Source organism: Eschrichtius robustus, chromosome 3 (assembly GCF_028021215.1).
Source record: "Eschrichtius robustus isolate mEscRob2 chromosome 3, mEscRob2.pri, whole genome shotgun sequence".
NCBI lineage: Eukaryota > Metazoa > Chordata > Mammalia > Artiodactyla > Eschrichtiidae > Eschrichtius > Eschrichtius robustus.
This window is the reverse complement of record NC_090826.1, coordinates 39,817,188-39,831,455: the sequence shown is the minus strand read 5'-3', so window position 1 is coordinate 39,831,455 and position 14,268 is coordinate 39,817,188. Positions and strand designations below refer to the sequence as shown.

General features: G+C 52.0%; 1 protein-coding gene across 1 annotated transcript in view; it reads left to right on the top strand.

Moving 5' to 3' along the window:
• The window catches only part of TRABD2B (TraB domain containing 2B), a 215,689-nt gene that overhangs the window by 75,032 nt on the left and 126,389 nt on the right, over window positions 1-14,268 (top strand). The window lies entirely within an intron of this gene.

Here is a 14,268-nt window from a genome sequence, read left to right as displayed (position 1 = left end):
AAAACCTTTTTAATCTTACAGTACAGTACCTTGAAAAGTACAGTAACACAGTACGGCAGCTGGCATCCAGGGGCTGGCATCGAGTGAACAGGCAAGAAGAGTTACTGACTGGAGGAGGGAGAGGAGGTGGGAGGTGGTAGAGCTGAAGGATCGTCAGTGATAGGAGACGGAGGGCAAGCTGCAGTTTCACTCACGCCTGACCTTGATGGCACAGGTTCTGGTTCCTTGCTGGAACCAGATGCACGTTCACATCTTTGAAAGTTCGAAACTTGAAGGTTTGTAGGCAGGGGACTTACTGTAAAGTGAGTCTGCTCCTCCCATCCGGAAGCTGCAGTTCAGGATGGAGCCAGCCGAGGGATGGCCTCCTTTCAGGGTAGGCACAGCAAAGGGCAGCAAGGGGCAGTGTTCCAGAATGCAGGGACTGCTCTGCCCAAGACCGTCTCAGAAGGGGCGGTTGGCAGCAGTTGGAGGGAAGGCCAGAGAGGCTCAGAGGAGAGAAGCCTGCAGACAGGATGAACCAGGGTGGAAGAGACGGGAAGAAGCTAGAAATGGAAAAGCGGGAGGGCCTGGAGCCCAAGAACAGGAGCCAGGACACTCTGAACACCCCTTAGACCGCCCTCAAGATGGAAGCAACCGACTGTGGGAGTAGGGGGTATGAGCCCCACTTACAGATGAGGAAGCTGAGGCCCAGAGAACTTTGTATCTTGCATTAAGTTCACTCAATCAGTGATCTGATTCCAAAGTTGTTTTCTCTTTTTCTGCTCTAAAAAACAATCATACTAGTACGTATGTGTTATTACAGAGTACGCAGTGTTCATAAAAGGCATAAACAAAAAAATTATAAAATTCTACCATCTGGTGGGATAACTGCTGTTATTAACATTTGATGAGTATCCTTCCAGACTTCTCCCCATGCCCGTCTACGTCTCTGTGTATGTGCACGTAGATGAATACTTATTTATAAAAATGGGATCATTACTATACATACTGTTCAGAAAGCTCTTTTATCCAGTTCATCGTATATCATGAACATCTTTCTACTCCAGTCAGAATATACCCATTGATATCGTTTTAGTGGCCACAGAACACATTTAGATCATTCCCAAGCTTCCACAGTCACCTAGGAGAGAACACTTATCAAGGTGACTTTTCAGTGAGAAAAGAAAATAAATCCAGAAAATTTGGAGTGAGAGAAGAGGCAGAAATTCTAACCAGTCCCTCTTTCCTTTTCCCTCACACACCCAGCTACCTTTCACCCCGACCTGACCTGCCGGGTGTGTTCTAAGGCATTGTGTCTCCAGTGAATCCTGCAATTACGTAACTTTATTGCTGGAAGGACTCTTCAAGCTCATTTCTTTCAATCAGTTATTACACAGAAGGCAAACATGTTCAAACAAAACGTGCGTTTTTTCCTACTAACTTGCTTTCTGTGATAAGGACTCCTTCCTCTGCTTTTCTCAGGGTCTCTGGGGGCCTGTGATCCTCCTCCTTCAGGCGGATAAGGAGTGAGAACAAACACGAATGCACCGGGGCACCAACTGCTCCCGCCCCGACACGGTGTAATGGCCCAAAAGTCAGGTGAAACAGGTTCAAATCCCTTCCCTCCATATCTACAGGGCAACTTCCAGCCCTGATTCATGTCTGAGCCTCAGTTTCCTCATCCTTCGTTAAGTGGGAGGGATACAGGAAAGCTGAAGTGTGGTTGGTGGGCATATGGCACCAAATAGAATGGTGCTCAACAGATAATTTTTGAAATTACATACATGTTGCTATCAGAGAATTTTCTCTAAGAGGAGTGGGGCCACTTGTTCTTGGTTACATGTCCCCTTTATTCAGCGGCTGAGGACAGCTTAGAAATCAGAATTCGGTGACCATAGATTCCCTTGTAAAAAGCTGTGTTAGTGGCCCAGCCCAACTCATGAACAAATCCCCCCTCATGAAAGAAAGTGTTTCCCCTAAGCATGAAAGCGTATTTACCAGGGCAGCCTGGGCCCTGCAGCATCAGCTGCTGGAGGTTATGGCGTCCCTGCCTGAAGAGCCACACTTTTGTGCCTGGAACACGCGTGTTATTGGAGCCAGACTCCGGCCACCTTCTCCCCACACCAGCACTGGCCAGTGTCGAGTGGGCTACCTGTCCTGTGCAGGCTGGAGACTTGCAAGCCTGTTCCAGGGGCTGAAATGAAGCAGGCGCTGTGTGTTGTGTTCCTAGGGCAGTCGTGCCTGTTGCCAGAGGGGGACCGACAGCGCAAGGGATTGGCTCTGGCAGCCGCCTCCCGCCCTGCTGCAAGCTCCTGGCTGCCCTCGAGAGCCAGGTCAAGAGACCTGTTTTCTTTGCTGCATTATTAAGCTGTCTTTTGCTTTTGAGTTTCCAGGACCTGTCATAATACAGGCCATCCTAGCCAAGATTCTGGGCCCCTGTTCCTTTGAACTGCAAGGGCAGCTGTGGAGAAATCCCGCTTTCCCTGCAGGGTGGTTGACAGCTGGCTGACAGCCCCCAGCCAGGCTGCTACCAAGCGGGGTTGCAGCAGAGCAGGTCCAGACTTGGGGAATCGGCCCTGTCCCCACAGGGAGGTTTGATGGAGCCCTGTCACACTCAAACCCCGTCAGGGGAGAGCAGAGTTGAGAGCTGGGGAAGAAGGGCAGCTCGAGACCGTGATCAGATAGGTATTAACACACCATGGCCAAGGGCATGGAGCTTGGTGTTCGGTGGCCTGTGCTGAATCCAGCTCTACCACGTACCTGCTGTTGACCTTTAGCAAGTTCCTTCACCTTGCTGAGCCTAAGTTTCCTCATCTGTGAAATGGGGGAAATAGTAGTATCCACCTCATAGGGTCGTTTTCAAAATGAACTGAGTTATGAGTTTCTTTGATGCAAAGCGCTGAACTCAGCGCCTGGTACATGGCGAGCACCACCTAGATGTCCCTTTCATGGGATCTTAGTGTCACAGGCGGGGCCTTGGGGGTAGGAAGCACTCAGAGCTGGGAGTCAGGACACCTGGCTTCTGATCCCAGCTCTGCTACGGTCCCTGGTGTGACCTCGGGCAAGTGTGGGCCACTCTCTGAACTGTCGTCGTTAACTCTTTTCTGGCCACAGAAAATTGAGAGACGGCAGTAGTGCCATGAAGACCTCTAAGCCCGGGAGTAACTGGGCGTGCCTGGATCTAAGAGTGGCAGGTGCAGGGGGTGGGAGCTGGCAGGATTCCAGGTAGGACTGTACGGCCAGTAGGTAGGCCTTCCCCAGAAACAAAGCCCTTCCTTGCACCCCTCTCTTAACCCCTGAAACTGGCTCAGTGTTAGAGCAGTGGGAGGTACGCCTCCCAAACATGGCTGTCTGATGCTCTCACGCACCCATGGCGGAGAGAGCCACGGAGGCGGGGGAACCGTGTAGATGCAGGGTGCTGATTCATGTCTGCTGCCTGGGACAGGGAGGTAGGGGTGGTGGCACTTACTCCCCAGAGAACTCCGACCAGAAACAGACTCAGAGAGGCAGGCTGAGCTGGGGGGATGTGCAGACACCTCGTGTTTCAGACTTCTAGCTAGCGCCCCCTCCCCTGTCCCCAGCTGCCAAGGCCCTGGCCAGGCCTGCTCCTCTGGGAAGTTGGTTCTCATTGCTCCTCCCACCATCATGTTCCCCCAAGACTTGGACCCTTTGAGAAAATAAGGAGTGGAGTTTAAACTTAGCAAGGATTTACTGAGAACCTCACGCTCTCCAGGCGTGAGCTGGGCACTCCTACACACCTCGTCTCACCTAATTTGATCGTTCGAGCTCCCTTGCTGCATGAGTCTCTGTCTGGCACTCACGATTTCTCTCTAGATCCACGGTTATCTGAGCCCCGTCGCCTCCCCTCCCCGTTGACTGTGAGCTGCTTGAGGACAGGCTCAGCCCCTGGTCCCCCTTGTGTCCTCCAAGCCCATGGCTCTGGCTTCAGCGTGTTGACTGATTTCTGTTGAACTAAATTACGTTGAGTTAAATCCGATTAATCTGAAAGGAGGCTTACTAAATTTAATTTATGTGATTTGCAGAGTTAAGAGTCAGCTCTGTTGGAAGAGGGGAGGGAGGAAATTAAATTTTGAAAGCACAGTGTATAATACATGGAGAGCAATGCTTACTCAAGTGGAAGATTGGCACTAACAGTGGGACTTCTGGCACGAGGCAGGAGTGATGGGGAGGCGGGGGGAGCATTCTGTCGGAGGGAAGAGCAAGGATGCATGTTGGAAGAGAATCGGCCACTGGGGTGTGTGTAGACATGGCTTCTGGGACCCTCCTCCCTCTGTGCCAGGCTGTCCTGGAGGAGAGGGAGGTGACGACACATCCTAGGCACTTGGTTGGGGGACTTTTTGTGCAACAGCTATTTCCTGCTCCGCTGCTGTGACCACAGTAACAAGGCTTCCTGCAGGGGGTGGGGATTTGCGCCATAAGAGTTTGCCCAGAATGGGAAAGGACTCGACATAGAGGTGTCTTCACCTACAGATTGAAGTCTAAACTCCTCTGCCTCATGTCCCCAGACATGGACCCTGCCAACCACTGCACCCTCATTTCCTCCTGCCCCCTCCCCTCCCCCACACCCTGTGCTTCCCCCATCCCAGCCTTGGGTCACCTTATTCCCATCTCTTTTAATGGCTTCTCTCACCCTGACCCATTACCACATCCTTCCTCCCCATCCTTCAAGGTCAGACTCAGATCCCTCCTCCTCCAGGAAGCCTTCCCTCATTTCCCCACTGCAAACATCCACCTCCCTTCAGTGCCCTGTTGCAACTTGTTCTGCGTGTCTTGTGCTGTTTTATGCTTAAGTTAGGTTTGGGGGGATGGAGCCCATCTCTCTCCTTCCCCAGAGTGAGCTCCTTGAGGGAGCTCTGATTCACGGGTTCATCATAGCAGGCCTGGCCCAGAGGGTGTGCACAGTGAGTGTGGGTGAGGGAGAGCAACCTGAGGAGGCGGGCCCACCCTGTAGCCTGGCCCGCTGCAGCCTCTGGTGCAGCAGGGGTTAATTGGGGTACATGTGACCAATAAATATTTACTGGGTGTTAAGTTTTTAGCCTAATGCAGGATTTAGCAGCCATTCTCATTTATGGCAATGGGAGGCATGTACTGCCATGGGGGATTTGGGGAGGGAACTCCCTCCACCTGCCTTCACACGAGTTTCAGAGCCCCACCCTGCACCAGACTCAACTGCCCAGATCAGGAAGCCCCAGAAACCTCCTGGAGGTGGAGCTTGGGCTCCTAATTATTTTCCTGGGCTCTCATGTACGGACTCCACCCCAGGCAGCTCCCGGTCCCTCCCTCCCTCCCTCTTCACCGAATCCTCACTCCATCAGTGTGCCTGCTTCTGTGCTGGGCCTGGGGACAAACGTGAGCAGACTCAGTTCCTCCCCACCAGGCAGTCCCCTCACTTTTCATTTCTACCCTGAGAAATGATTCCCAGCCCTTTTTCTTGCCCAGCACTTCCCAGCTAGTCATCAAGGCCTTGGGGCTCAACTGGGGAGGAGGAGAGGCCCATCCAGATCTCTGCGGAAGGGCAGGGGTGTGCAGAAGCCCCAGGTGTAGGGGTGCAGAATCCCCCAGGTAATTTGGTGCACACCCTCAGAGGGCAGCCTTGCACAGACGTCACAAGGCTAGAAGGTGAGACGGACAAATAAGTAGGCAACACTGCACACGGAGGAAGTGGGTACTGTAGGTGCTGTGACCAGAGGAAGCCCAGGGGCTGTGGGAAATTGAAGGGGCCCCTCACTCAGCCTGGGAAGGCTTCTGCAAGAAGGCGATCTTGAGCTGCATTGTGAAACCAGACAGAGGAGAGGGAACTGACATTTTAGACAGAGGGATTGACATATACCAAGGCCCAGAGACACAGAAACAAATCTGGCACGTTGAGAGACCAGGATGAATTTGTGGCTAGACTGGTGCTATCCAATATGGTCACCACTTGCAGCGTGTGGCTATTTAAATTTAAGTTCATTAAAACTAGACAAAATTAAAATTCGATCTTTAAGTCGCACCAGCTACATTTCAAGTGCTCAACAGCCAGCTGTGGCTAGTGGTGCCTATGTATTAAGAATTTCCATCATCAGAGGAAGTTGGATTGTCCAGCACTGGCCCTAGTGTAGAGTAGCCAGGGATCCACAGCAGAGAGCCTGCAGGGTCACTGGGGTCAGACTTGAGTGAGGAGCCTCGAGTGATCTGTGAAGGACTCCGGGCTCCTTCTTGGGGGAGGGAGAGTGTCAGCTCTTCCCTGGACCTCCGTGCACTGGAATACAGAGGCTGCTCCTTCATTCCACAACCTTTTATGAAGTCTTACTCTGTGCCCTGTATCCCTGGTTTACAAGAGTGGCATATATCTAGGAACCTGGCCTCTGGAGAAGGATCAGATGCTTCCTCAGTGATGTCAAGGCTATGAGATCGCCAGGGTCTATAAGAAAGCAGCGAGCACAACACCTTTCCATCACACCACCCCTGCCAAGAAACTCTCGGTAGAGGCCGGTCAGGGCCAACACCAGAAGATGTAGCTTGTGGGAGACTTGGTCGAAGTTCACGGCAGTTCATGAACAACCAACACCAGGGCAGCTGTGGGGAGCTGGCCAAGTGTGAGGTGTGTTGGGGGATTGGGAGTGGGTGGAAGTGATCAGGAGGAGGAGGCCTAGCATGGGAGAGTAGCTGCCTGTTCCTGGGGTGCCCTCTGCCTCCTTGCCCCACAGATCATCTTTCATGCTCACCTTCAGGGTCACCTCCTCTAAGAAGCCTTCCCTGATTGGTTAAAGAGCCCCAACTGCCCCTCTCCTGGATTTTCACATTGCACTTGTCCCACAGACTGCTGACATGTCCGTCTCCTTAACTCAACCTTGGGTGCTTTGAGGACCCAGACCTGCCTTAACTGTGCTCCTTTCCTGGCCCAACCATGCTTCTTCCCCATGAATCTGCCCCTACTGCTACTCTCTACATCAGAATTACCTGTTTGTATCCACCATTAGACTATGAACTCCTTGAGCACAGGGCCTGTCTGTCTAGTTCAGCTCCCTAATTGCCTGAACGAATGAGTGAAAGCAGGAGGATGGATGTGGTTCTGTGGCAGCCCTGCCCGGAGGCAGAGGACTTCTGGGCAGACAGAACCAGGAAGGAGCCTGGGCAGGCAGCGGGAGGTGAGAGGAGGCCAGACAGGCTCACGGCCTGCTGAGCCCCGCTGGTCCCACCTGAGCGGCCTCCCCTGGGAGGGGGCACCCCATCTGCTTCCCGGGCTCCAGGTTTCCTCTGTGAGATGGGCCCTCTCCTCCCCTGCTGTTTGAGTGCTGCGGAGAAGATAATGGCAGATCCCTTTATTTCTTGGGCTGGCCCCTAGGTAGAAAGGCTTGTTCAAAGTGCCACTTGGTGACTCTCGCAAATTGTTCCTGACAGCCCCGTGGAAGGCCAGGCCATCTGCCTTGCCCTTTCTCAGGGCGGAAGGGGCTGGGAGGAGAGATATTAGGTTTCCACTTCAGTCAATACTTTGATGTTCAAAGCTGTTTAATATTCATTAAACCAGTCCTTCAGTTGTAATTGCAGTCATTACCCTCCCTTTTATGATTGTCTGTAAATGTTATGGGACAGACGGGCACAGCTATCCTAATGACAGAGGGTTTTGATGATGGATAAAAGGTTGAATAGAGCCCCTTCAAATCTGTCTCCTTACTCTTCAGTGCCCACTCCCACCCCTTTCTGCTTTCTTTAACTCTTAAAAGATGGTGTTTGGGATGAGAGAGCAGGATGGCTCCAGTAGAGTCACAGTTTGTTAATTTTACAGAGGCAAAAACATTGTCCTATGGTCTCAGACTGAACCTGAACTCCCACACACACCTGGAACCCTGACCAGCCACAGTCTCAGCCCTGACCCTGGCCATAGTCTGCACTCCTAGAACCAGGAGAAGAAAACTAGGTTTTCACTCCCTAGAGAGTGAACACAGACTGTTAGAACAGGTTTGGACCTTAGAGACCACAGCGCTTTTGCTCTGCAGGGGGTGGAGACCACCTTTGGGGAAATACACAGGCTTTGGGATCAGACTTGCATTCAAGTCCAGGCCCTGCGCTTTCTAGCTGCAATGATTTGCCTAGTTACCGAACTTCTCCAGGGTTCAGGTTCTTCATCTATTAAGAATAAGGAGTTATTGGGACTTCTTGGCGGTCCAGTGGTTAAGACTGAGCTCCCACTGCAGGGGGACGTGGGTTCGATCCCTGGTCGGGGAACTAAGATCCCACATGCCGTGAGACGCGGCCAAAAAAAGAATAAAAGAAAAAAAAGTATCAGGAGTTACAATACCTACTAGTAGAGCCATTGTGAAGATCCCATTAAATAACAGGTGTGCAGTGCCTGGCAAAGAGCACGTGCTTAGCTAGTGCCAATTCACAGGGCGAGACTAGCCCCTTAATTCCCGAGAGAGCAGCCTGGCCCTCTGCTAAGAACCCTAAGCTTGCTTGGAGGTGGGGGCACTATGGGCTGTCTGGGTCCCTTTTGCCTGACTCTCCAGGCTTAGGTTCCGACAGTCCCCTCATACACCCTCTTTTGAGTCCCCCAGTGTCACAGGTTGAGGTCGCCAGGAAGCAGACTCTGAGACAGTTTCGTGTGCCCAGTGTTTATTAAGGAGGCCCTTGGGATCAGTCTTTGTCTAGGAAAGGGGTCGGGGAGGAAGCAACTTGGGCAGTGGAGATGCAGGTCTGAATGCCTTCCCGTGGGGAAGCTTGGATCTGAAATAGCAGCCTGGGTCTTTATACACGTGCCTCGATCCATCATTGAACGTGGTGCTCCTAGAACGGCAGGACCTTGAATGAGGTGCCTCTTTGGCTGAGGCAAGCCCTGAAGGGGCTGACAGTTGAATGCTGCAGCTGTCAAGGGTAGCATTGTCCAACGGCAATGCCGGCAGCTGGGCAAAAAGGCCTTCCCTGAAGTGGAATCTGGGCGCTGCATCACCCTCGTCCTCCGTGACCAGGACCTATGATTATCCCCAAGTGCTTCTCTTAGAATACTATATCTACCCAGCACGTAGACACACACGTACACACACACACAGGACTACAATCACACAAACACATCAGGCTTATCAAAATCCTTTCTTTCTTCAAAATGCTCTAATATTACCTCCTCTAGAAAGCCTTCCTTGGTTTCTCTCCTTCCCCCCACCTACTGGAACAAATTGCATCTGTCACTGCTCCTGAGGTTCATGGGGAGAATGCCAGGAAGGTGGATTTCCTTTTACCAGATAGCAGAGAATTTTGTAACTGGCCTCGTGTGTAATGGAGTGGGCCTCAGCAGTGTCCAAGTGACCTCGGCACTACTCCCTGCCCTGCTGGTCTGTGATTCCTCCAGGTCCCGCTCTGGGTGACCTGCTTCTCCAGGTGTGCATGAGCCTTACAGAGCAGGGCCTGAGCCTTCTTCGTTTCTATGGGAGGTCCTTGAGGGCACTTGATTTGCTGAGATCCAAGTGCATGCCACACTCTGGTTGGCAAAGCAGAAGAAGATTCAACCCTGTGAGCGTAGGAACTCTGGCCTAGAGTGCTGGTCAGATGGAAACAGGACCGTAGCTCAGTGGGGCAAGTCCAACAACAGAGAGAAGAGCAAGTTGAGCCCCTTGGGGCCCATCTCAGGTGCTCACCCCCAGCTGGTTCAGCGTGTGCTTGAGTGAGTGGAGGGTCAGGGCCTCTGTCTTCAGCAGCAAAGGGGTAGACATACATGGTGAAGACAGTGAAGACTTGCTGAATGAATGAGTGAATAAGTGAGTGAGTGAGTGAATGGACAAGCAATTCAAGAACTAAAGCAACCGAGTAGATTCCCAACCCCATATCCAAAACCCTAGAATCCACATTTGTTTCAAAAGTCCATATTTTTTGGATTTTAGAGGGCAAAAGAAGGTGCATATCCATCTATCAGTTAACACCCCGTTGGGGCCTGCATCAGCACCCATGATCAAACACATTAATAGCTGTGCAGCAAAACATGAAAATTCGTGAAAAGTGGGATAGATCAAGACTCTATAGCCTCATGTGGGTTCAGGCCCAGTTGCCAAAGACCTGTGGCTCTTCAGAGCTTCTTGGATTCCAAAACTGCCAATAAGGGAGTGAGGGCTGTATTACCAGCAAGGTTCTTCCCAGCTTCAAAATTGTCCTCCTGAAGATGCGGAGGACCAACCTCACTGCTGACTGCACTGTCCCATGCCTCGCTGGCTGCCCTCAGACCCTGGGCTGGGCCCCAGTTCCTTGTGTCTTTCCTCTCTCTGAGTGTTTTTCCTTGCCTACCTCCAGGGCAAATCTCTGCCATCCTGAGGTCAGAGAAATGGGAGTCTCAGACCAGGTCTAATCACATATCATTAGCACTCTAATGGCACCTGCTAAGTGGGAGGGCGGTGGCTTTTATCAGGGGGTGAGCCAGAGCAGCCTGGGCTCAGGGGTTGGGGGCAGCTGTGCCTGTTTTTCCAGCCATGTCAGGGCTCAGGGCTTCAGCACTATCATAGGCCCCAATTGACGGACTGCCTCGTCCACACCCCTCACCAGTGTACCTGCCCAGGGTAGGAGACTGCATGATTTTACACATGGATTCTTTCCTTCCTTCTTTTACTTATTTGCTTATTCAACAAAAATGTCTGAGCGTGTACTATGTGGCCACACGACTGGGTATTGCTGTGATTGTTCAGTGAATTGGGGCAGTATAGATACTGAAGGAAAACCCTTTTAGGAGAAAGGTAAATTTCAGTTATTTTTTTCTTCTATCAGGTCAACATCTCACACTTTTGTTTGTATAGGATACTGTGGTTTGCAAGTGTTACTTTAATCCTTACCAACAAGCCTGTGAAGGAGGTAGAGGGCAGGGGTATACTTAGGAAGCAAAGTAGCGAATGCACCATCTGAGATGCGGTGGGCCACCTCATCTAAAAGACAAAGCGCTATTTCTTCCTCAGATGCAAATTGACATTTATTAAAACTTATGTCAAAAACCTTCCATCTCGCCAGCCTCCCTCCAGGGACTTCCACCTGTGGAAAAGTCTATTCTCTGGGCACACTTCTGAGCTTTCCTGCTTCCTGGCCCATGAACCCCTTCTCATCCATCAAAGGCCATTCTGCGTCCCTCTGTGGGGTTGTAAGAAGCTGTACTGTGGCCCACAAGGCCCCAAATGCTCAGCTGCCCCCAACTCTCTTCTCCTCTCTGATGGTCTCCTCTTGCCGCTGCAGGCTCTACCCAGCCTCACTGGCTTCCTTGCTGTTTCTTGAATACGTGGACTCAGTCTTGCCTTGGGGCCTTTGCTCAAAAGCACTGCCTTCAGAAAGGGGCACGGCCAACTCCCTCATCTCCTACCTGCCTTTATTCAAATGCCACCATCTCAATGACCACACTATGGAAAACTGTAACCCCAAAAAAGCTGTAATCTTGCTGTTCCTCCTCCACTTTTCCTTTTTTCTGTAGGGCTTCCTCCTTCTAATATGTTATATGATTTACTTTTGTCTTTTGTTTACTGTCCCACCCCCTGACACACAATAGACTGTAAGATCCAGGAGACCAGGGATTTGGGTCTGTTGTACACTGAATATCCCAGTACCTGGAATAGAGCTCAGTAGGGACTCAGTAAATATTTGTTGAATTACTGTATGATACCTCTTCTGATATCTCAGGGGTTTATTTAGTGCCTTCCTCCTCTGTGTTTTTAATGCTGTGTGTGTGTGTGTGTGCGTGTGTCTGTCTGTCTGTCTGTCTGTCTGTCTGTCTGTCTGTCTTAAATTTTCTTTTCAATCTTGCTAACTAGCTCTAGGCTGGGAGCTCTGGGAGCAGAATGAAATATCTCAGCTTATTTAAAAATCCTGATCCATGGAGGAGTGTAAGGAAAGAAAACCAGTATTGAGGGCCTACTACGTGCAGTACTCTCACTGCACTCTCTTTAACCTTCATAACAAATCTTTTCAATTAGTTGCCATGATCCCTATTTTCCAGATGAGGAAACTGTTGCCAAGGAAGGTTGAATTTCTTGCTCAAGAAGAGGCAGTAGCAGGACCAAAACCCAGATCAGTCTGAATCTAGAGCTGCATTCCCAGGCTGAGAGGTGGAGGCACCTCAGAGAGGGCAAGCTCAGCCCGTGGGCAGAATGCAGACAAGCCCGCCTGATTTCTGTGGACCCACAGGCTGGCCTCTGTGCCCACTCTCGCTACAGCATCTTTGGGAAGCAAGTCCTGGCATCTGAGGACTTGCTTCCATCCCCCCCATCTCTCTGCCAGGGTCCCTGCTTGCATTCCTGCGGGCAGTGTAGGCAGTGTAGACCGTGGCATTAGGGACCAGTCTGGAAAGGGCCGTGCCCAGGGTCACACTCAGAGGGAGCCCTGGCCTGCCCATCGGCCCAGAGTGAGCTGCACCGCCTGGCTGAACCCAGAGTTTCTTTGTTAGCTTTGAGTCTCCACAGTCCCCAGCCCTGCCTCCCCTTAACCCACCCTCCTGTCTGTAACCCCAGAGCCCCAACTCCCCATCCTCTCTTCCCTCTGGGCCCCGGGCCAAGCCTCCACCGACTTCCCTCTGCCAGCCTGTGAATGTCCCTTTGTGCGCAGCCCCGACACGAGGTCCTTCCTGGGGAGGTGTAATTTTAATATATGAAGGGCAGTCGTTTCATTTCATAAAGATAGCTTATTTGGAGGGGCCAGCAGCAGCCCGGGAGAGATCGCACTTGACAGATGCAGGGACGGCCTGCGGTTTGGGGCTGGAGATCACGACGTGCAGCCTGGTGCTGGGCACTGTGCCCCGAACGCCATCGCTGGAATGAGTCCTGCCGCCTGGGGCCGAGGCACCAGGTAACTTTTATCCCTCCACTGGTGTGGCAAGGCCCAGTGATGGGGAATATGGGCAGGCCCTGGAGAAAGGCAAACACAGTACGAGGGGGCAGGGCTGGAAAGTGGGGGGGAGCACGGGTTCTTCTCCAGCTCCATCCTTGCCCTCTCCCCAGCCGTGGGACCTGTGGAAGTCTCTGCCCTCTGGGCCCCCATCAGCAGAGAGGATCACCCAAGAGCTTTCTGACACTGTCATTGCAAGAGACCTTTACTCCAGCCTCCCCAGAGGGGAATTGTGAAAATAAATGAGGAGAGAACTCCGTCTCCTGCCAGCTTGAGCCCTGCAGGCAAGCCAGGGTGATGGATGGGGTGACAAAGTCTGGAGAAGGTCGGTTCCAGGACAGGTCTGGTTTGCTGCCGAGCAAAACACCTGGGCCTCGGGGGAGCGAGACATGGAGGCAGACTTACCAGCTCCTCTCCTCAAGGAGCCTTTCTCCAACTGTGGCCGAGGGGCCGGTGGGGTCCAGGGCCGGGCAGTCCCAGGGCATCCACTGCCAGGCAGCAAGGTTGTTGAACTTGGAAATGCGTGTGCTTCCCCTCAGCTCGACAGAGCAACCCACGGCTCCCTGCAGTGCTTGCATGGAGTGGTGGGGTACAGGTGGGGCTTCATGGTAACTCCAGTAAGAAGCAGGTGTTGGGCTGGGCCTCCAGGCTGGGGTGAGGTGAGTGGACCGCACAAGGCCATCCGCTCTCCCGGGCTCATCCTCTGTGTCCAGGTGCAGGGCTCAAGCTGTGATGAGGATTATCCATTGAAACTCAAGTCTCCCTCTCTTGGGAATTCCCTGGAGAGTGTCAGATTGCCAACCTTGGGATGGGGCAGGGGCTACAGGAGCTGATTTTGTCTGAGGGCTCTCTGAGTATCTGTCAGCCTCTTTAAGGTGCATTTTTAGATGCCTCCTAAGACAGGAAGAACCTGAACTAGATCAGGCTGCTGGATGATCAGGCAGGAGGTCAGGAGCCTCATTCCTATACTTCCATGGACCCAGCCCTTTGCCCTGAGGTCTTCCTACCTGGTGTTCTGCTTCTTTGTGGTCATGTCTGGCCATCACCCTGAGCTTAAGAGTCTCATGTGAACCGTGTCTGTGCCCTTAGCACATGTCAAAGGGTATGGTCAAGGCAATGCCCCCAATTCTTTGCTGAATGAGTGACATGCTGTGCTCACTTCCACATCCACATACCTTATTCCTGTCTTGTTCTTTCTCCTACTGGCAATGTCCTCCTTCACAACTGGAACTCTCACATACTGCTGCTGGGTTCAAATTGATACAACTGCTTTGAAGAACTGGCAGGATCTACCAAAGGCGAGCTAAGTGTCCCCTTCAGCCTGGGATGTCCACTCCTCAGAACGAAAAACTTACATATGTTCACCAAAAGATCATACAGGAATGTTGTTAACACCTCTGTTCTTAATAGCTAAAAACTACCCAAATGCCCATCAACAGTGGAGTAGAG